Source organism: Hoplias malabaricus, unplaced genomic scaffold (assembly GCF_029633855.1).
Source record: "Hoplias malabaricus isolate fHopMal1 unplaced genomic scaffold, fHopMal1.hap1 scaffold_291, whole genome shotgun sequence".
NCBI classification, from domain to species: domain Eukaryota; kingdom Metazoa; phylum Chordata; class Actinopteri; order Characiformes; family Erythrinidae; genus Hoplias; species Hoplias malabaricus.
Window position 1 is genome coordinate 1 of NW_027101177.1, and position 17291 is coordinate 17291.

At 40.8% G+C, this 17291-nt stretch overlaps 48 non-coding genes and 5 pseudogenes across 48 annotated transcripts; all 53 read left to right on the top strand.

The window, feature by feature from the left end:
• The first annotated feature begins 59 nt into the window (after positions 1–59).
• On the top strand, positions 60–178 carry LOC136685160 (5S ribosomal RNA). The gene has a single exon (XR_010799977.1). It is a non-coding gene; the product is annotated as a 5S ribosomal RNA (ribosomal RNA).
• Positions 179–385: 207 nt separating this feature from the next.
• Positions 386–504, top strand: LOC136685216 (5S ribosomal RNA). Its single transcript, XR_010800009.1, has one exon. It is a non-coding gene; the product is annotated as a 5S ribosomal RNA (ribosomal RNA).
• A 208-nt stretch (positions 505–712) lies between these two features.
• On the top strand, positions 713–831 carry LOC136685228 (5S ribosomal RNA). The gene has a single exon (XR_010800020.1). It is a non-coding gene; the product is annotated as a 5S ribosomal RNA (ribosomal RNA).
• Positions 832–1038: 207 nt separating this feature from the next.
• LOC136685240 (5S ribosomal RNA) lies at positions 1039–1157 on the top strand. The gene has a single exon (XR_010800031.1). It is a non-coding gene; the product is annotated as a 5S ribosomal RNA (ribosomal RNA).
• Positions 1158–1364: 207 nt separating this feature from the next.
• LOC136685128 (5S ribosomal RNA) lies at positions 1365–1483 on the top strand. The gene has a single exon (XR_010799946.1). It is a non-coding gene; the product is annotated as a 5S ribosomal RNA (ribosomal RNA).
• Positions 1484–1691: 208 nt separating this feature from the next.
• LOC136685161 (5S ribosomal RNA) lies at positions 1692–1810 on the top strand. The gene has a single exon (XR_010799978.1). It is a non-coding gene; the product is annotated as a 5S ribosomal RNA (ribosomal RNA).
• Positions 1811–2016: 206 nt separating this feature from the next.
• LOC136685181 (5S ribosomal RNA) lies at positions 2017–2134 on the top strand (annotated as a pseudogene).
• Positions 2135–2342: 208 nt separating this feature from the next.
• Positions 2343–2461, top strand: LOC136685139 (5S ribosomal RNA). Its single transcript, XR_010799957.1, has one exon. It is a non-coding gene; the product is annotated as a 5S ribosomal RNA (ribosomal RNA).
• Positions 2462–2669: 208 nt separating this feature from the next.
• Positions 2670–2788, top strand: LOC136685150 (5S ribosomal RNA). The gene has a single exon (XR_010799968.1). It is a non-coding gene; the product is annotated as a 5S ribosomal RNA (ribosomal RNA).
• Positions 2789–2994: 206 nt separating this feature from the next.
• On the top strand, positions 2995–3113 carry LOC136685162 (5S ribosomal RNA). The gene has a single exon (XR_010799979.1). It is a non-coding gene; the product is annotated as a 5S ribosomal RNA (ribosomal RNA).
• A 206-nt stretch (positions 3114–3319) lies between these two features.
• LOC136685174 (5S ribosomal RNA) lies at positions 3320–3438 on the top strand. Its single transcript, XR_010799990.1, has one exon. It is a non-coding gene; the product is annotated as a 5S ribosomal RNA (ribosomal RNA).
• Positions 3439–3646: 208 nt separating this feature from the next.
• LOC136685163 (5S ribosomal RNA) lies at positions 3647–3765 on the top strand. Its single transcript, XR_010799980.1, has one exon. It is a non-coding gene; the product is annotated as a 5S ribosomal RNA (ribosomal RNA).
• Positions 3766–3972: 207 nt separating this feature from the next.
• Positions 3973–4091, top strand: LOC136685185 (5S ribosomal RNA). Its single transcript, XR_010799993.1, has one exon. It is a non-coding gene; the product is annotated as a 5S ribosomal RNA (ribosomal RNA).
• A 207-nt stretch (positions 4092–4298) lies between these two features.
• LOC136685197 (5S ribosomal RNA) lies at positions 4299–4417 on the top strand. Its single transcript, XR_010799994.1, has one exon. It is a non-coding gene; the product is annotated as a 5S ribosomal RNA (ribosomal RNA).
• Positions 4418–4625: 208 nt separating this feature from the next.
• Positions 4626–4744, top strand: LOC136685148 (5S ribosomal RNA). Its single transcript, XR_010799966.1, has one exon. It is a non-coding gene; the product is annotated as a 5S ribosomal RNA (ribosomal RNA).
• A 207-nt stretch (positions 4745–4951) lies between these two features.
• On the top strand, positions 4952–5070 carry LOC136685202 (5S ribosomal RNA). The gene has a single exon (XR_010799995.1). It is a non-coding gene; the product is annotated as a 5S ribosomal RNA (ribosomal RNA).
• Positions 5071–5277: 207 nt separating this feature from the next.
• Positions 5278–5396, top strand: LOC136685158 (5S ribosomal RNA). The gene has a single exon (XR_010799975.1). It is a non-coding gene; the product is annotated as a 5S ribosomal RNA (ribosomal RNA).
• A 212-nt stretch (positions 5397–5608) lies between these two features.
• LOC136685164 (5S ribosomal RNA) lies at positions 5609–5727 on the top strand. Its single transcript, XR_010799981.1, has one exon. It is a non-coding gene; the product is annotated as a 5S ribosomal RNA (ribosomal RNA).
• Positions 5728–5934: 207 nt separating this feature from the next.
• On the top strand, positions 5935–6053 carry LOC136685183 (5S ribosomal RNA; annotated as a pseudogene).
• A 222-nt stretch (positions 6054–6275) lies between these two features.
• On the top strand, positions 6276–6394 carry LOC136685203 (5S ribosomal RNA). The gene has a single exon (XR_010799996.1). It is a non-coding gene; the product is annotated as a 5S ribosomal RNA (ribosomal RNA).
• A 207-nt stretch (positions 6395–6601) lies between these two features.
• On the top strand, positions 6602–6720 carry LOC136685204 (5S ribosomal RNA). Its single transcript, XR_010799997.1, has one exon. It is a non-coding gene; the product is annotated as a 5S ribosomal RNA (ribosomal RNA).
• Positions 6721–6928: 208 nt separating this feature from the next.
• LOC136685149 (5S ribosomal RNA) lies at positions 6929–7047 on the top strand. The gene has a single exon (XR_010799967.1). It is a non-coding gene; the product is annotated as a 5S ribosomal RNA (ribosomal RNA).
• A 207-nt stretch (positions 7048–7254) lies between these two features.
• On the top strand, positions 7255–7373 carry LOC136685206 (5S ribosomal RNA). The gene has a single exon (XR_010799999.1). It is a non-coding gene; the product is annotated as a 5S ribosomal RNA (ribosomal RNA).
• Positions 7374–7581: 208 nt separating this feature from the next.
• Positions 7582–7700, top strand: LOC136685159 (5S ribosomal RNA). Its single transcript, XR_010799976.1, has one exon. It is a non-coding gene; the product is annotated as a 5S ribosomal RNA (ribosomal RNA).
• Positions 7701–7909: 209 nt separating this feature from the next.
• LOC136685180 (5S ribosomal RNA) lies at positions 7910–8028 on the top strand (annotated as a pseudogene).
• Positions 8029–8235: 207 nt separating this feature from the next.
• On the top strand, positions 8236–8354 carry LOC136685184 (5S ribosomal RNA; annotated as a pseudogene).
• A 221-nt stretch (positions 8355–8575) lies between these two features.
• LOC136685207 (5S ribosomal RNA) lies at positions 8576–8694 on the top strand. The gene has a single exon (XR_010800000.1). It is a non-coding gene; the product is annotated as a 5S ribosomal RNA (ribosomal RNA).
• Positions 8695–8902: 208 nt separating this feature from the next.
• On the top strand, positions 8903–9021 carry LOC136685208 (5S ribosomal RNA). Its single transcript, XR_010800001.1, has one exon. It is a non-coding gene; the product is annotated as a 5S ribosomal RNA (ribosomal RNA).
• A 208-nt stretch (positions 9022–9229) lies between these two features.
• LOC136685140 (5S ribosomal RNA) lies at positions 9230–9348 on the top strand. The gene has a single exon (XR_010799958.1). It is a non-coding gene; the product is annotated as a 5S ribosomal RNA (ribosomal RNA).
• A 208-nt stretch (positions 9349–9556) lies between these two features.
• Positions 9557–9675, top strand: LOC136685143 (5S ribosomal RNA). The gene has a single exon (XR_010799961.1). It is a non-coding gene; the product is annotated as a 5S ribosomal RNA (ribosomal RNA).
• Positions 9676–9897: 222 nt separating this feature from the next.
• On the top strand, positions 9898–10016 carry LOC136685152 (5S ribosomal RNA). The gene has a single exon (XR_010799970.1). It is a non-coding gene; the product is annotated as a 5S ribosomal RNA (ribosomal RNA).
• Positions 10017–10223: 207 nt separating this feature from the next.
• LOC136685209 (5S ribosomal RNA) lies at positions 10224–10342 on the top strand. The gene has a single exon (XR_010800002.1). It is a non-coding gene; the product is annotated as a 5S ribosomal RNA (ribosomal RNA).
• A 207-nt stretch (positions 10343–10549) lies between these two features.
• On the top strand, positions 10550–10668 carry LOC136685121 (5S ribosomal RNA). Its single transcript, XR_010799940.1, has one exon. It is a non-coding gene; the product is annotated as a 5S ribosomal RNA (ribosomal RNA).
• Positions 10669–10875: 207 nt separating this feature from the next.
• On the top strand, positions 10876–10994 carry LOC136685210 (5S ribosomal RNA). Its single transcript, XR_010800003.1, has one exon. It is a non-coding gene; the product is annotated as a 5S ribosomal RNA (ribosomal RNA).
• Positions 10995–11203: 209 nt separating this feature from the next.
• On the top strand, positions 11204–11322 carry LOC136685165 (5S ribosomal RNA). Its single transcript, XR_010799982.1, has one exon. It is a non-coding gene; the product is annotated as a 5S ribosomal RNA (ribosomal RNA).
• Positions 11323–11529: 207 nt separating this feature from the next.
• LOC136685211 (5S ribosomal RNA) lies at positions 11530–11648 on the top strand. The gene has a single exon (XR_010800004.1). It is a non-coding gene; the product is annotated as a 5S ribosomal RNA (ribosomal RNA).
• Positions 11649–11855: 207 nt separating this feature from the next.
• On the top strand, positions 11856–11974 carry LOC136685141 (5S ribosomal RNA). Its single transcript, XR_010799959.1, has one exon. It is a non-coding gene; the product is annotated as a 5S ribosomal RNA (ribosomal RNA).
• Positions 11975–12183: 209 nt separating this feature from the next.
• Positions 12184–12302, top strand: LOC136685166 (5S ribosomal RNA). The gene has a single exon (XR_010799983.1). It is a non-coding gene; the product is annotated as a 5S ribosomal RNA (ribosomal RNA).
• A 207-nt stretch (positions 12303–12509) lies between these two features.
• LOC136685212 (5S ribosomal RNA) lies at positions 12510–12628 on the top strand. The gene has a single exon (XR_010800005.1). It is a non-coding gene; the product is annotated as a 5S ribosomal RNA (ribosomal RNA).
• A 209-nt stretch (positions 12629–12837) lies between these two features.
• LOC136685167 (5S ribosomal RNA) lies at positions 12838–12956 on the top strand. Its single transcript, XR_010799984.1, has one exon. It is a non-coding gene; the product is annotated as a 5S ribosomal RNA (ribosomal RNA).
• Positions 12957–13163: 207 nt separating this feature from the next.
• LOC136685168 (5S ribosomal RNA) lies at positions 13164–13282 on the top strand. The gene has a single exon (XR_010799985.1). It is a non-coding gene; the product is annotated as a 5S ribosomal RNA (ribosomal RNA).
• Positions 13283–13489: 207 nt separating this feature from the next.
• On the top strand, positions 13490–13608 carry LOC136685213 (5S ribosomal RNA). The gene has a single exon (XR_010800006.1). It is a non-coding gene; the product is annotated as a 5S ribosomal RNA (ribosomal RNA).
• A 209-nt stretch (positions 13609–13817) lies between these two features.
• Positions 13818–13936, top strand: LOC136685170 (5S ribosomal RNA). The gene has a single exon (XR_010799986.1). It is a non-coding gene; the product is annotated as a 5S ribosomal RNA (ribosomal RNA).
• A 207-nt stretch (positions 13937–14143) lies between these two features.
• Positions 14144–14262, top strand: LOC136685214 (5S ribosomal RNA). The gene has a single exon (XR_010800007.1). It is a non-coding gene; the product is annotated as a 5S ribosomal RNA (ribosomal RNA).
• Positions 14263–14469: 207 nt separating this feature from the next.
• Positions 14470–14588, top strand: LOC136685215 (5S ribosomal RNA). The gene has a single exon (XR_010800008.1). It is a non-coding gene; the product is annotated as a 5S ribosomal RNA (ribosomal RNA).
• Positions 14589–14796: 208 nt separating this feature from the next.
• Positions 14797–14915, top strand: LOC136685217 (5S ribosomal RNA). Its single transcript, XR_010800010.1, has one exon. It is a non-coding gene; the product is annotated as a 5S ribosomal RNA (ribosomal RNA).
• Positions 14916–15124: 209 nt separating this feature from the next.
• LOC136685218 (5S ribosomal RNA) lies at positions 15125–15243 on the top strand. The gene has a single exon (XR_010800011.1). It is a non-coding gene; the product is annotated as a 5S ribosomal RNA (ribosomal RNA).
• A 206-nt stretch (positions 15244–15449) lies between these two features.
• LOC136685219 (5S ribosomal RNA) lies at positions 15450–15568 on the top strand. The gene has a single exon (XR_010800012.1). It is a non-coding gene; the product is annotated as a 5S ribosomal RNA (ribosomal RNA).
• A 207-nt stretch (positions 15569–15775) lies between these two features.
• On the top strand, positions 15776–15894 carry LOC136685220 (5S ribosomal RNA). Its single transcript, XR_010800013.1, has one exon. It is a non-coding gene; the product is annotated as a 5S ribosomal RNA (ribosomal RNA).
• A 207-nt stretch (positions 15895–16101) lies between these two features.
• LOC136685222 (5S ribosomal RNA) lies at positions 16102–16220 on the top strand. The gene has a single exon (XR_010800014.1). It is a non-coding gene; the product is annotated as a 5S ribosomal RNA (ribosomal RNA).
• Positions 16221–16427: 207 nt separating this feature from the next.
• LOC136685223 (5S ribosomal RNA) lies at positions 16428–16546 on the top strand. Its single transcript, XR_010800015.1, has one exon. It is a non-coding gene; the product is annotated as a 5S ribosomal RNA (ribosomal RNA).
• A 207-nt stretch (positions 16547–16753) lies between these two features.
• Positions 16754–16872, top strand: LOC136685224 (5S ribosomal RNA). Its single transcript, XR_010800016.1, has one exon. It is a non-coding gene; the product is annotated as a 5S ribosomal RNA (ribosomal RNA).
• Positions 16873–17080: 208 nt separating this feature from the next.
• Positions 17081–17199, top strand: LOC136685178 (5S ribosomal RNA; annotated as a pseudogene).
• The last annotated feature ends 92 nt before the right edge of the window (positions 17200–17291 follow it).

Here is a 17291-nt window from a genome sequence, read left to right on the forward strand (position 1 = left end):
TAACAAGTATTACTCTTAGAAGAGTATATAGAAATAGTCTTCTACAGCCAGCAGTGATCGCTTACGGCCATACCACTCCTTGAAAGCCCGATCCCGTCTGATCTCGGAAGCGAAGAAGAGTTGGGCCTAGTTAGTACTTGGATGGCAGACTGCCTGGGAATACTAGGTGCTGTAAGCTTTTTAGCTTAAGCTTCTATTATAAAGACAGTAACCACAGTCATTTAAACACAAGAGAAGAAGAAAACTACAAAAAAAAAAAAACGAACTGGAAAGCCAATCATTTTCATTTGAGGTGTCAGGTGGTCTACCGTTTACAGGCAGCTCTAAAACAAGTATTACTCTTAGAAGAGTATATAGAAATAGTCTTCTACAGCCAGCAGTGATCGCTTACGGCCATACCACTCCTTGAAAGCCCGATCCCGTCTGATCTCGGAAGCGAAGAAGAGTTGGGCCTAGTTAGTACTTGGATGGGAGACTGCCTGGGAATACTAGGTGCTGTAAGCTTTTTAGCTTAAGCTTCTATTATAAAGACAGTAACCACAGTCATTTAAACACAAGAGAAGAAGAAAACTACAAAAAAAAAAAAAACGAACTGGAAAGCCAATCATTTTCATTTGAGGTGTCAGGTGGTCTACCGTTTACAGGCAGCTCTAAAACAAGTATTACTCTTAGAAGAGTATATAGAAATAGTCTTCTACAGCCAGCAGTGATCGCTTACGGCCATACCACTCCTTGAAAGCCCGATCCCGTCTGATCTCGGAAGCGAAGAAGAGTTGGGCCTAGTTAGTACTTGGATGGGAGACTGCCTGGGAATACTAGGTGCTGTAAGCTTTTTAGCTTAAGCTTCTATTATAAAGACAGTAACCACAGTCATTTAAACACAAGAGAAGAAGAAAACTACAAAAAAAAAAAAACGAACTGGAAAGCCAATCATTTTCATTTGAGGTGTCAGGTGGTCTACCGTTTACAGGCAGCTCTAAAACAAGTATTACTCTTAGAAGAGTATATAGAAATAGTCTTCTACAGCCAGCAGTGATCGCTTACGGCCATACCACTCCTTGAAAGCCCGATCCCGTCTGATCTCGGAAGCGAAGAAGAGTTGGGCCTAGTTAGTACTTGGATGGGAGACTGCCTGGGAATACTAGGTGCTGTAAGCTTTTTAGCTTAAGCTTCTATTATAAAGACAGTAACCACAGTCATTTAAACACAAGAGAAGAAGAAAACTACAAAAAAAAAAAAACGAACTGGAAAGCCAATCATTTTCATTTGAGGTGTCAGGTGGTCTACCGTTTACAGGCAGCTCTAAAACAAGTATTACTCTTAGAAGAGTATATAGAAATAGTCTTCTACAGCCAGCAGTGATCGCTTACGGCCATACCACTCCTTGAAAGCCCGATCCCGTCTGATCTCGGAAGCGAAGAAGAGTTGGGCCTAGTTAGTACTTGGATGGGAGACTGCCTGGGAATACTAGGTGCTGTAAGCTTTTTAGCTTAAGCTTCTATTATAAAGACAGTAACCACAGTCATTTAAACACAAGAGAAGAAGAAAACTACAAAAAAAAAAAAAACGAACTGGAAAGCCAATCATTTTCATTTGAGGTGTCAGGTGGTCTACCGTTTACAGGCAGCTCTAAAACAAGTATTACTCTTAGAAGAGTATATAGAAATAGTCTTCTACAGCCAGCAGTGATCGCTTACGGCCATACCACTCCTTGAAAGCCCGATCCCGTCTGATCTCGGAAGCGAAGAAGAGTTGGGCCTAGTTAGTACTTGGATGGCAGACTGCCTGGGAATACTAGGTGCTGTAAGCTTTTTAGCTTAAGCTTCTATTATAAAGACAGTAACCACAGTCATTTAAACACAAGAGAAGAAGAAAACTACAAAAAAAAAAAACGAACTGGAAAGCCAATCATTTTCATTTGAGGTGTCAGGTGGTCTACCGTTTACAGGCAGCTCTAAAACAAGTATTACTCTTAGAAGAGTATATAGAAATAGTCTTCTACAGCCAGCAGTGATCGCTTACGGCCATACCACTCCTTGAAAGCCCGATCCCGTCTGATCTCGGAAGCGAAGAAGAGTTGGGCCTAGTTAGTACTTGGATGGAGACTGCCTGGGAATACTAGGTGCTGTAAGCTTTTTAGCTTAAGCTTCTATTATAAAGACAGTAACCACAGTCATTTAAACACAAGAGAAGAAGAAAACTACAAAAAAAAAAAAAACGAACTGGAAAGCCAATCATTTTCATTTGAGGTGTCAGGTGGTCTACCGTTTACAGGCAGCTCTAAAACAAGTATTACTCTTAGAAGAGTATATAGAAATAGTCTTCTACAGCCAGCAGTGATCGCTTACGGCCATACCACTCCTTGAAAGCCCGATCCCGTCTGATCTCGGAAGCGAAGAAGAGTTGGGCCTAGTTAGTACTTGGATGGGAGACTGCCTGGGAATACTAGGTGCTGTAAGCTTTTTAGCTTAAGCTTCTATTATAAAGACAGTAACCACAGTCATTTAAACACAAGAGAAGAAGAAAACTACAAAAAAAAAAAAAACGAACTGGAAAGCCAATCATTTTCATTTGAGGTGTCAGGTGGTCTACCGTTTACAGGCAGCTCTAAAACAAGTATTACTCTTAGAAGAGTATATAGAAATAGTCTTCTACAGCCAGCAGTGATCGCTTACGGCCATACCACTCCTTGAAAGCCCGATCCCGTCTGATCTCGGAAGCGAAGAAGAGTTGGGCCTAGTTAGTACTTGGATGGGAGACTGCCTGGGAATACTAGGTGCTGTAAGCTTTTTAGCTTAAGCTTCTATTATAAAGACAGTAACCACAGTCATTTAAACACAAGAGAAGAAGAAAACTACAAAAAAAAAAAACGAACTGGAAAGCCAATCATTTTCATTTGAGGTGTCAGGTGGTCTACCGTTTACAGGCAGCTCTAAAACAAGTATTACTCTTAGAAGAGTATATAGAAATAGTCTTCTACAGCCAGCAGTGATCGCTTACGGCCATACCACTCCTTGAAAGCCCGATCCCGTCTGATCTCGGAAGCGAAGAAGAGTTGGGCCTAGTTAGTACTTGGATGGGAGACTGCCTGGGAATACTAGGTGCTGTAAGCTTTTTAGCTTAAGCTTCTATTATAAAGACAGTAACCACAGTCATTTAAACACAAGAGAAGAAGAAAACTACAAAAAAAAAAAACGAACTGGAAAGCCAATCATTTTCATTTGAGGTGTCAGGTGGTCTACCGTTTACAGGCAGCTCTAAAACAAGTATTACTCTTAGAAGAGTATATAGAAATAGTCTTCTACAGCCAGCAGTGATCGCTTACGGCCATACCACTCCTTGAAAGCCCGATCCCGTCTGATCTCGGAAGCGAAGAAGAGTTGGGCCTAGTTAGTACTTGGATGGGAGACTGCCTGGGAATACTAGGTGCTGTAAGCTTTTTAGCTTAAGCTTCTATTATAAAGACAGTAACCACAGTCATTTAAACACAAGAGAAGAAGAAAACTACAAAAAAAAAAAAAACGAACTGGAAAGCCAATCATTTTCATTTGAGGTGTCAGGTGGTCTACCGTTTACAGGCAGCTCTAAAACAAGTATTACTCTTAGAAGAGTATATAGAAATAGTCTTCTACAGCCAGCAGTGATCGCTTACGGCCATACCACTCCTTGAAAGCCCGATCCCGTCTGATCTCGGAAGCGAAGAAGAGTTGGGCCTAGTTAGTACTTGGATGGCAGACTGCCTGGGAATACTAGGTGCTGTAAGCTTTTTAGCTTAAGCTTCTATTATAAAGACAGTAACCACAGTCATTTAAACACAAGAGAAGAAGAAAACTACAAAAAAAAAAAAACGAACTGGAAAGCCAATCATTTTCATTTGAGGTGTCAGGTGGTCTACCGTTTACAGGCAGCTCTAAAACAAGTATTACTCTTAGAAGAGTATATAGAAATAGTCTTCTACAGCCAGCAGTGATCGCTTACGGCCATACCACTCCTTGAAAGCCCGATCCCGTCTGATCTCGGAAGCGAAGAAGAGTTGGGCCTAGTTAGTACTTGGATGGGAGACTGCCTGGGAATACTAGGTGCTGTAAGCTTTTTAGCTTAAGCTTCTATTATAAAGACAGTAACCACAGTCATTTAAACACAAGAGAAGAAGAAAACTACAAAAAAAAAAAAACGAACTGGAAAGCCAATCATTTTCATTTGAGGTGTCAGGTGGTCTACCGTTTACAGGCAGCTCTAAAACAAGTATTACTCTTAGAAGAGTATATAGAAATAGTCTTCTACAGCCAGCAGTGATCGCTTACGGCCATACCACTCCTTGAAAGCCCGATCCCGTCTGATCTCGGAAGCGAAGAAGAGTTGGGCCTAGTTAGTACTTGGATGGGAGACTGCCTGGGAATACTAGGTGCTGTAAGCTTTTTAGCTTAAGCTTCTATTATAAAGACAGTAACCACAGTCATTTAAACACAAGAGAAGAAGAAAACTACAAAAAAAAAAAAAACGAACTGGAAAGCCAATCATTTTCATTTGAGGTGTCAGGTGGTCTACCGTTTACAGGCAGCTCTAAAACAAGTATTACTCTTAGAAGAGTATATAGAAATAGTCTTCTACAGCCAGCAGTGATCGCTTACGGCCATACCACTCCTTGAAAGCCCGATCCCGTCTGATCTCGGAAGCGAAGAAGAGTTGGGCCTAGTTAGTACTTGGATGGGAGACTGCCTAGGAATACTAGGTGCTGTAAGCTTTTTAGCTTAAGCTTCTATTATAAAGACAGTAACCACAGTCATTTAAACACAAGAGAAGAAGAAAACTACAAAAAAAAAAAAACGAACTGGAAAGCCAATCATTTTCATTTGAGGTGTCAGGTGGTCTACCGTTTACAGGCAGCTCTAAAACAAGTATTACTCTTAGAAGAGTATATAGAAATAGTCTTCTACAGCCAGCAGTGATCGCTTACGGCCATACCACTCCTTGAAAGCCCGATCCCGTCTGATCTCGGAAGCGAAGAAGAGTTGGGCCTAGTTAGTACTTGGATGGGAGACTGCCTGGGAATACTAGGTGCTGTAAGCTTTTTAGCTTAAGCTTCTATTATAAAGACAGTAACCACAGTCATTTAAACACAAGAGAAGAAGAAAACTACAAAAAAAAAAAAACGAACTGGAAAGCCAATCATTTTCATTTGAGGTGTCAGGTGGTCTACCGTTTACAGGCAGCTCTAAAACAAGTATTACTCTTAGAAGAGTATATAGAAATAGTCTTCTACAGCCAGCAGTGATCGCTTACGGCCATACCACTCCTTGAAAGCCCGATCCCGTCTGATCTCGGAAGCGAAGAAGAGTTGGGCCTAGTTAGTACTTGGATGGGAGACTGCCTGGGAATACTAGGTGCTGTAAACTTTTTAGCTTAAGCTTCTATTATAAAGACAGTAACCACAGTCATTTAAACACAAGAGAAGAAGAAGAAACTACAAAAAAAAAAAAAAAACGAACTGGAAAGCCAATCATTTTCATTTGAGGTGTCAGGTGGTCTACCGTTTACAGGCAGCTCTAAAACAAGTATTACTCTTAGAAGAGTATATAGAAATAGTCTTCTACAGCCAGCAGTGATCGCTTACGGCCATACCACTCCTTGAAAGCCCGATCCCGTCTGATCTCGGAAGCGAAGAAGAGTTGGGCCTAGTTAGTACTTGGATGGCAGACTGCCTGGGAATACTAGGTGCTGTAAGCTTTTTAGCTTAAGCTTCTATTATAAAGACAGTAACCACAGTCATTTAAACACAAGAGAAGAAGAAAACTACAAAAAAAAAAAAACGAACTGGAAAGCCAATCATTTTCATTTGAGGTGTCAGGTGGTCTACCGTTTACAGGCAGCTCTAAAACAAGTATTACTCTTAGAAGAGTATATAGAAATAGTCTTCTACAGCCAGCAGTGATCGCTTACGGCCATACCACTCCTTGAAAGCCCGATCTCGTCTGATCTCGGAAGCGAAGAAGAGTTGGGCCTAGTTAGTACTTGGATGGGAGACTGCCTGGGAATACTAGGTGCGGTAAGCTTTTTAGCTTAAGTTTCTATTATAAAGACAGTAACCACAGTCATTTAAACACAAGAGAAGAAGAAAACTTAAAAAAAAAAAACAACAAAACAAAAAAAACGAACTGGAAAGCCAATCATTTTCATTTGAGGTGTCAGGTGGTCTACCGTTTACAGGCAGCTCTAAAACAAGTATTACTCTTAGAAGAGTATATAGAAATAGTCTTCTACAGCCAGCAGTGATCGCTTACGGCCATACCACTCCTTGAAAGCCCGATCCCGTCTGATCTCGGAAGCGAAGAAGAGTTGGGCCTAGTTAGTACTTGGATGGGAGACTGCCTGGGAATACTAGGTGCTGTAAGCTTTTTAGCTTAAGCTTCTATTATAAAGACAGTAACCACAGTCATTTAAACACAAGAGAAGAAGAAAACTACAAAAAAAAAAAAACGAACTGGAAAGCCAATCATTTTCATTTGAGGTGTCAGGTGGTCTACCGTTTACAGGCAGCTCTAAAACAAGTATTACTCTTAGAAGAGTATATAGAAATAGTCTTCTACAGCCAGCAGTGATCGCTTACGGCCATACCACTCCTTGAAAGCCCGATCCCGTCTGATCTCGGAAGCGAAGAAGAGTTGGGCCTAGTTAGTACTTGGATGGGAGACTGCCTGGGAATACTAGGTGCTGTAAGCTTTTTAGCTTAAGCTTCTATTATAAAGACAGTAACCACAGTCATTTAAACACAAGAGAAGAAGAAAACTACAAAAAAAAAAAAAACGAACTGGAAAGCCAATCATTTTCATTTGAGGTGTCAGGTGGTCTACCGTTTACAGGCAGCTCTAAAACAAGTATTACTCTTAGAAGAGTATATAGAAATAGTCTTCTACAGCCAGCAGTGATCGCTTACGGCCATACCACTCCTTGAAAGCCCGATCCCGTCTGATCTCGGAAGCGAAGAAGAGTTGGGCCTAGTTAGTACTTGGATGGGAGACTGCCTAGGAATACTAGGTGCTGTAAGCTTTTTAGCTTAAGCTTCTATTATAAAGACAGTAACCACAGTCATTTAAACACAAGAGAAGAAGAAAACTACAAAAAAAAAAAAACGAACTGGAAAGCCAATCATTTTCATTTGAGGTGTCAGGTGGTCTACCGTTTACAGGCAGCTCTAAAACAAGTATTACTCTTAGAAGAGTATATAGAAATAGTCTTCTACAGCCAGCAGTGATCGCTTACGGCCATACCACTCCTTGAAAGCCCGATCCCGTCTGATCTCGGAAGCGAAGAAGAGTTGGGCCTAGTTAGTACTTGGATGGGAGACTGCCTGGGAATACTAGGTGCTGTAAGCTTTTTAGCTTAAGCTTCTATTATAAAGACAGTAACCACAGTCATTTAAACACAAGAGAAGAAGAAAACTACAAAAAAAAAAAAAACGAACTGGAAAGCCAATCATTTTCATTTGAGGTGTCAGGTGGTCTACCGTTTACAGGCAGCTCTAAAACAAGTATTACTCTTAGAAGAGTATATAGAAATAGTCTTCTACAGCCAGCAGTGATCGCTTACGGCCATACCACTCCTTGAAAGCCCGATCCCGTCTGATCTCGGAAGCGAAGAAGAGTTGGGCCTAGTTAGTACTTGGATGGGAGACTGCCTGGGAATACTAGGTGCTGTAAACTTTTTAGCTTAAGCTTCTATTATAAAGACAGTAACCACAGTCATTTAAACACAAGAGAAGAAGAAAACTACAAAAAAAAAAAAAAACGAACTGGAAAGCCAATCATTTTCATTTGAGGTGTCAGGTGGTCTACCGTTTACAGGCAGCTCTAAAACAAGTATTACTCTTAGAAGAGTATATAGAAATAGTCTTCTACAGCCAGCAGTGATCGCTTACGGCCATACCACTCCTTGAAAGCCCGATCCCGTCTGATCTCGGAAGCGAAGAAGAGTTGGGCCTAGTTAGTACTTGGTTGGCAGACTGCCTGGGAATACTAGGTGCTGTAAGCTTTTTAGCTTAAGCTTCTATTATAAAGACAGTAACCACAGTCATTTAAACACAAGAGAAGAAGAAAACTACAAAAAAAAAAAAACGAACTGGAAAGCCAATCATTTTCATTTGAGGTGTCAGGTGGTCTACCGTTTACAGGCAGCTCTAAAACAAGTATTACTCTTAGAAGAGTATATAGAAATAGTCTTCTACAGCCAGCAGTGATCGCTTACGGCCATACCACTCCTTGAAAGCCCGATCTCGTCTGATCTCGGAAGCGAAGAAGAGTTGGGCCTAGTTAGTACTTGGATGGGAGACTGCCTGGGAATACTAGGTGCGGTAAGCTTTTTAGCTTAAGTTTCTATTATAAAGACAGTAACCACAGTCATTTAAACACAAGAGAAGAAGAAAACTTAAAAAAAAAAACAACAAAACAAAAAAAACGAACTGGAAAGCCAATCATTTTCATTTGAGGTGTCAGGTGGTCTACCGTTTACAGGCAGCTCTAAAACAAGTATTACTCTTAGAAGAGTATATAGAAATAGTCTTCTACAGCCAGCAGTGATCGCTTACGGCCATACCACTCCTTGAAAGCCCGATCCCGTCTGATCTCGGAAGCGAAGAAGAGTTGGGCCTAGTTAGTACTTGGATGGGAGACTGCCTGGGAATACTAGGTGCTGTAAGCTTTTTAGCTTAAGCTTCTATTATAAAGACAGTAACCACAGTCATTTAAACACAAGAGAAGAAGAAAACTACAAAAAAAAAAAAAACGAACAGGAAAGCCAATCATTTTCATTTGAGGTGTCAGGTGGTCTACCGTTTACAGGCAGCTCTAAAACAAGTATTACTCTTAGAAGAGTATATAGAAATAGTCTTCTACAGCCAGCAGTGATCGCTTACGGCCATACCACTCCTTGAAAGCCCGATCCCGTCTGATCTCGGAAGCGAAGAAGAGTTGGGCCTAGTTAGTACTTGGATGGGAGACTGCCTGGGAATACTAGGTGCTGTAAGCTTTTTAGCTTAAGCTTCTATTATAAAGACAGTAACCACAGTCATTTAAACACAAGAGAAGAAGAAAACTACAAAAAAAAAAAAAACGAACTGGAAAGCCAATCATTTTCATTTGAGGTGTCAGGTGGTCTACCGTTTACAGGCAGCTCTAAAACAAGTATTACTCTTAGAAGAGTATATAGAAATAGTCTTCTACAGCCAGCAGTGATCGCTTACGGCCATACCACTCCTTGAAAGCCCGATCCCGTCTGATCTCGGAAGCGAAGAAGAGTTGGGCCTAGTTAGTACTTGGATGGGAGACTGCCTGGGAGTACTAGGTGCTGTAAGCTTTTTAGCTTAAGCTTCTATTATAAAGACAGTAACCACAGTCATTTAAACACAAGAGATGAAGAAGACTACAAAAAAAAAAAAAACGAACTGGAAAGCCAATCATTTTCATTTGAGGTGTCAGGTGGTCTACCGTTTACAGGCAGCTCTAAAACAAGTATTACTCTCAGAAGAGTATATAGAAATAGTCTTCTACAGCCAGCAGTGATCGCTTACGGCCATACCACTCCTTGAAAGCCCGATCTCGTCTGATCTCGGAAGCGAAGAAGAGTTGGGCCTAGTTAGTACTTGGATGGGAGACTGCCTGGGAATACTAGGTGCTGTAAGCTTTTTAGCTTAAGTTTCTATTATAAAGACAGTAACCACAGTCATTTAAACACAAGAGAAGAAGAAAACTAAAAAAAAAACAACAACAAAAAAAAAAAAACGAACTGGAAAGCCAATCATTTTCATTTGAGGTGTCAGGTGGTCTACCGTTTACAGGCAGCTCTAAAACAAGTATTACTCTTAGAAGAGTATATAGAAATAGTCTTCTACAGCCAGCAGTGATCGCTTACGGCCATACCACTCCTTGAAAGCCTGATCCCGTCTGATCTCGGAAGCGAAGAAGAGTTGGGCCTAGTTAGTACTTGGATGGGAGACTGCCTGGGAATACTAGGTGCTGTAAGCTTTTTAGCTTAAGCTTCTATTATAAAGACAGTAACCACAGTCATTTAAACACAAGAGAAGAAGAAAACTACAAAAAAAAAAAAACGAACTGGAAAGCCAATCATTTTCATTTGAGGTGTCAGGTGGTCTACCGTTTACAGGCAGCTCTAAAACAAGTATTACTCTTAGAAGAGTATATAGAAATAGTCTTCTACAGCCAGCAGTGATCGCTTACGGCCATACCACTCCTTGAAAGCCCGATCCCGTCTGATCTCGGAAGCGAAGAAGAGTTGGGCCTAGTTAGTACTTGGATGGGAGACTGCCTGGGAATACTAGGTGCTGTAAGCTTTTTAGCTTAAGCTTCTATTATAAAGACAGTAACCACAGTCATTTAAACACAAGAGAAGAAGAAAACTACAAAAAAAAAAAAACGAACTGGAAAGCCAATCATTTTCATTTGAGGTGTCAGGTGGTCTACCGTTTACAGGCAGCTCTAAAACAAGTATTACTCTTAGAAGAGTATATAGAAATAGTCTTCTACAGCCAGCAGTGATCGCTTACGGCCATACCACTCCTTGAAAGCCCGATCCCGTCTGATCTCGGAAGCGAAGAAGAGTTGGGCCAAGTTAGTACTTGGATGGGAGACTGCCTGGGAATACTAGGTGCTGTAAGCTTTTTAGCTTAAGCTTCTATTATAAAGACAGTAACCACAGTCATTTAAACACAAGAGAAGAAGAAAACTACAAAAAAAAAAAAACGAACTGGAAAGCCAATCATTTTCATTTGAGGTGTCAGGTGGTCTACCGTTTACAGGCAGCTCTAAAACAAGTATTACTCTTAGAAGAGTATATAGAAATAGTCTTCTACAGCCAGCAGTGATCGCTTACGGCCATACCACTCCTTGAAAGCCCGATCCCGTCTGATCTCGGAAGCGAAGAAGAGTTGGGCCTAGTTAGTACTTGGATGGGAGACTGCCTGGGAATACTAGGTGCTGTAAGCTTTTTAGCTTAAGCTTCTATTATAAAGACAGTAACCACAGTCATTTAAACACAAGAGAAGAAGAAAACTACAAAAAAAAAAAAAAACGAACTGGAAAGCCAATCATTTTCATTTGAGGTGTCAGGTTGTCTACCGTTTACAGGCAGCTCTAAAACAAGTATTACTCTTAGAAGAGTATATAGAAATAGTCTTCTACAGCCAGCAGTGATCGCTTACGGCCATACCACTCCTTGAAAGCCCGATCCCGTCTGATCTCGGAAGCGAAGAAGAGTTGGGCCTAGTTAGTACTTGGATGGCAGACTGCCTGGGAATACTAGGTGCTGTAAGCTTTTTAGCTTAAGCTTCTATTATAAAGACAGTAACCACAGTCATTTAAACACAAGAGAAGAAGAAAACTACAAAAAAAAAAAAACGAACTGGAAAGCCAATCATTTTCATTTGAGGTGTCAGGTGGTCTACCGTTTACAGGCAGCTCTAAAACAAGTATTACTCTTAGAAGAGTATATAGAAATAGTCTTCTACAGCTAGCAGTGATCGCTTACGGCCATACCACTCCTTGAAAGCCCGATCCCGTCTGATCTCGGAAGCGAAGAAGAGTTGGGCCTAGTTAGTACTTGGATGGGAGACTGCCTGGGAATACTAGGTGCTGTAAGCTTTTTAGCTTAAGCTTCTATTATAAAGACAGTAACCACAGTCATTTAAACACAAGAGAAGAAGAAAACTACAAAAAAAAAAAAACGAACTGGAAAGCCAATCATTTTCATTTGAGGTGTCAGGTGGTCTACCGTTTACAGGCAGCTCTAAAACAAGTATTACTCTTAGAAGAGTATATAGAAATAGTCTTCTACAGCCAGCAGTGATCGCTTACGGCCATACCACTTCTTGAAAGCCCGATCCCGTCTGATCTCGGAAGCGAAGAAGAGTTGGGCCTAGTTAGTACTTGGATGGGAGACTGCCTGGGAATACTAGGTGCTGTAAGCTTTTTAGCTTAAGCTTCTATTATAAAGACAGTAACCACAGTCATTTAAACACAAGAGAAGAAGAAAACTACAAAAAAAAAAAAAAACGAACTGGAAAGCCAATCATTTTCATTTGAGGTGTCAGGTTGTCTACCGTTTACAGGCAGCTCTAAAACAAGTATTACTCTTAGAAGAGTATATAGAAATAGTCTTCTACAGCCAGCAGTGATCGCTTACGGCCATACCACTCCTTGAAAGCCCGATCCCGTCTGATCTCGGAAGCGAAGAAGAGTTGGGCCTAGTTAGTACTTGGATGGCAGACTGCCTGGGAATACTAGGTGCTGTAAGCTTTTTAGCTTAAGCTTCTATTATAAAGACAGTAACCACAGTCATTTAAACACAAGAGAAGAAGAAAACTACAAAAAAAAAAAAACGAACTGGAAAGCCAATCATTTTCATTTGAGGTGTCAGGTGGTCTACCGTTTACAGGCAGCTCTAAAACAAGTATTACTCTTAGAAGAGTATATAGAAATAGTCTTCTACAGCCAGCAGTGATCGCTTACGGCCATACCACTCCTTGAAAGCCCGATCCCGTCTGATCTCGGAAGCGAAGAAGAGTTGGGCCTAGTTAGTACTTGGATGGGAGACTGCCTGGGAATACTAGGTGCTGTAAGCTTTTTAGCTTAAGCTTCTATTATAAAGACAGTAACCACAGTCATTTAAACACAAGAGAAGAAGAAAACTACAAAAAAAAAAAAAAACGAACTGGAAAGCCAATCATTTTCATTTGAGGTGTCAGGTTGTCTACCGTTTACAGGCAGCTCTAAAACAAGTATTACTCTTAGAAGAGTATATAGAAATAGTCTTCTACAGCCAGCAGTGATCGCTTACGGCCATACCACTCCTTGAAAGCCCGATCCCGTCTGATCTCGGAAGCGAAGAAGAGTTGGGCCTAGTTAGTACTTGGATGGCAGACTGCCTGGGAATACTAGGTGCTGTAAGCTTTTTAGCTTAAGCTTCTATTATAAAGAGAGTAACCACAGTCATTTAAACACAAGAGAAGAAGAAAACTACAAAAAAAAAAAAACGAACTGGAAAGCCAATCATTTTCATTTGAGGTGTCAGGTTGTCTACCGTTTACAGGCAGCTCTAAAACAAGTATTACTCTTAGAAGAGTATATAGAAATAGTCTTCTACAGCCAGCAGTGATCGCTTACGGCCATACCACTCCTTGAAAGCCCGATCCCGTCTGATCTCGGAAGCGAAGAAGAGTTGGGCCTAGTTAGTACTTGGATGGCAGACTGCCTGGGAATACTAGGTGCTGTAAGCTTTTTAGCTTAAGCTTCTATTATAAAGACAGTAACCACAGTCATTTAAACACAAGAGAAGAAGAAAACTACAAAAAAAAAAAAACGAACTGGAAAGCCAATCATTTTCATTTGAGGTGTCAGGTGGTCTACCGTTTACAGGCAGCTCTAAAACAAGTATTACTCTTAGAAGAGTATATAGAAATAGTCTTCTACAGCCAGCAGTGATCGCTTACGGCCATACCACTCCTTGAAAGCCCGATCCCGTCTGATCTCGGAAGCGAAGAAGAGTTGGGCCTAGTTAGTACTTGGATGGGAGACTGCCTGGGAATACTAGGTGCTGTAAGCTTTTTAGCTTAAGCTTCTATTATAAAGACAGTAACCACAGTCATTTAAACACAAGAGAAGAAGAAAACTACAAAAAAAAAAAAAAACGAACTGGAAAGCCAATCATTTTCATTTGAGGTGTCAGGTTGTCTACCGTTTACAGGCAGCTCTAAAACAAGTATTACTCTTAGAAGAGTATATAGAAATAGTCTTCTACAGCCAGCAGTGATCGCTTACGGCCATACCACTCCTTGAAAGCCCGATCCCGTCTGATCTCGGAAGCGAAGAAGAGTTGGGCCTAGTTAGTACTTGGATGGCAGACTGCCTGGGAATACTAGGTGCTGTAAGCTTTTTAGCTTAAGCTTCTATTATAAAGACAGTAACCACAGTCATTTAAACACAAGAGAAGAAGAAAACTACAAAAAAAAAAAAACGAACTGGAAAGCCAATCATTTTCATTTGAGGTGTCAGGTGGTCTACCGTTTACAGGCAGCTCTAAAACAAGTATTACTCTTAGAAGAGTATATAGAAATAGTCTTCTACAGCCAGCAGTGATCGCTTACGGCCATACCACTCCTTGAAAGCCCGATCCCGTCTGATCTCGGAAGCGAAGAAGAGTTGGGCCTAGTTAGTACTTGGATGGGAGACTGCCTGGGAATACTAGGTGCTGTAAGCTTTTTAGCTTAAGCTTCTATTATAAAGACAGTAACCACAGTCATTTAAACACAAGAGAAGAAGAAAACTACAAAAAAAAAAAAACGAACTGGAAAGCCAATCATTTTCATTTGAGGTGTCAGGTGGTCTACCGTTTACAGGCAGCTCTAAAACAAGTATTACTCTTAGAAGAGTATATAGAAATAGTCTTCTACAGCCAGCAGTGATTGCTTACGGCCATACCACTCCTTGAAAGCCCGATCCCGTCTGATCTCGGAAGCGAAGAAGAGTTGGGCCTAGTTAGTACTTGGATGGGAGACTGCCTGGGAATACTAGGTGCTGTAAGCTTTTTAGCTTAAGCTTCTATTATAAAGACAGTAACCACAGTCATTTAAACACAAGAGAAGAAGAAAACTACAAAAAAAAAAAAAACGAACTGGAAAGCCAATCATTTTCATTTGAGGTGTCAGGTGGTCTACCGTTTACAGGCAGCTCTAAAACAAGTATTACTCTTAGAAGAGTATATAGAAATAGTCTTCTACAGCCAGCAGTGATCGCTTACGGCCATACCACTCCTTGAAAGCCCGATCCCGTCTGATCTCGGAAGCGAAGAAGAGTTGGGCCTAGTTAGTACTTGGATGGGAGACTGCCTGGGAATACTAGGTGCTGTAAGCTTTTTAGCTTAAGCTTCTATTATAAAGACAGTAACCACAGTCATTTAAACACAAGAGAAGAAGAAAACTACAAAAAAAAAAAAAAACGAACTGGAAAGCCAATCATTTTCATTTGAGGTGTCAGGTGGTCTACCGTTTACAGGCAGCTCTAAAACAAGTATTACTCTTAGAAGAGTATATAGAAATAGTCTTCTACAGCCAGCAGTGATCGCTTACGGCCATACCACTCCTTGAAAGCCCGATCCCGTCTGATCTCGGAAGCGAAGAAGAGTTGGGCCTAGTTAGTACTTGGATGGGAGACTGCCTGGGAATACTAGGTGCTGTAAGCTTTTTAGCTTAAGCTTCTATTATAAAGACAGTAACCACAGTCATTTAAACACAAGAGAAGAAGAAAACTACAAAAAAAAAAAACGAACTGGAAAGCCAATCATTTTCATTTGAGGTGTCAGGTGGTCTACCGTTTACAGGCAGCTCTAAAACAAGTATTACTCTTAGAAGAGTATATAGAAATAGTCTTCTACAGCCAGCAGTGATCGCTTACGGCCATACCACTCCTTGAAAGCCCGATCCCGTCTGATCTCGGAAGCGAAGAAGAGTTGGGCCTAGTTAGTACTTGGATGGGAGACTGCCTGGGAATACTAGGTGCTGTAAGCTTTTTAGCTTAAGCTTCTATTATAAAGACAGTAACCACAGTCATTTAAACACAAGAGAAGAAGAAAACTACAAAAAAAAAAAAACGAACTGGAAAGCCAATCATTTTCATTTGAGGTGTCAGGTGGTCTACCGTTTACAGGCAGCTCTAAAACAAGTATTACTCTTAGAAGAGTATATAGAAATAGTCTTCTACAGCCAGCAGTGATCGCTTACGGCCATACCACTCCTTGAAAGCCCGATCCCGTCTGATCTCGGAAGCGAAGAAGAGTTGGGCCTAGTTAGTACTTGGATGGGAGACTGCCTGGGAATACTAGGTGCTGTAAGCTTTTTAGCTTAAGCTTCTATTATAAAGACAGTAACCACAGTCATTTAAACACAAGAGAAGAAGAAAACTACAAAAAAAAAAAAACGAACTGGAAAGCCAATCATTTTCATTTGAGGTGTCAGGTGGTCTACCGTTTACAGGCAGCTCTAAAACAAGTATTACTCTTAGAAGAGTATATAGAAATAGTCTTCTACAGCCAGCAGTGATCGCTTACGGCCATACCACTCCTTGAAAGCCCGATCCCGTCTGATCTCGGAAGCGAAGAAGAGTTGGGCCTAGTTAGTACTTGGATGGGAGACTGCCTGGGAATACTAGGTGCTGTAAGCTTTTTAGCTTAAGCTTCTATTATAAAGACAGTAACCACAGTCATTTAAACACAAGAGAAGAAGAAAACTACAAAAAAAAAAAAACGAACTGGAAAGCCAATCATTTTCATTTGAGGTGTCAGGTGGTCTACCGTTTACAGGCAGCTCTAAAACAAGTATTACTCTTAGAAGAGTATATAGAAATAGTCTTCTACAGCCAGCAGTGATCGCTTACGGCCATACCACTCCTTGAAAGCCCGATCCCGTCTGATCTCGGAAGCGAAGAAGAGTTGGGCCTAGTTAGTACTTGGATGGGAGACTGCCTGGGAATACTAGGTGCTGTAAGCTTTTTAGCTTAAGCTTCTATTATAAAGACAGTAACCACAGTCATTTAAACACAAGAGAAGAAGAAAACTACAAAAAAAAAAAAACGAACTGGAAAGCCAATCATTTTCATTTGAGGTGTCAGGTGGTCTACCGTTTACAGGCAGCTCTAAAACAAGTATTACTCTTAGAAGAGTATATAGAAATAGTCTTCTACAGCCAGCAGTGATCGCTTACGGCCATACCACTCCTTGAAAGCCCGATCCCGTCTGATCTCGGAAGCGAAGAAGAGTTGGGCCTAGTTAGTACTTGGATGGGAGACTGCCTGGGAATACTAGGTGCTGTAAGCTTTTTAGCTTAAGCTTCTATTATAAAGACAGTAACCACAGTCATTTAAACACAAGAGAAGAAGAAAACTACAAAAAAAAAAAAAACGAACTGGAAAGCCAATCATTTTCATTTGAGGTGTCAGGTGGTCTACCGTTTACAGGCAGCTCTAAAACAAGTATTACTCTTAGAAGAGTATATAGAAATAGTCTTCTACAGCCAGCAGTGATCGCTTACGGCCATACCACTCCTTGAAAGCCCGATCTCGTCTGATCTCGGAAGCGAAGAAGAGTTGGGCCTAGTTAGTACTTGGATGGGAGACTGCCTCGGAATACTAGGTGCTGTAAGCTTTTTAGCTTAAGTTTCTATTATAAAGACAGTAACCACAGTCATTTAAACACAAGAGAAGAAGAAAACTAAAAAAAAAAAACAACAAAAAAAA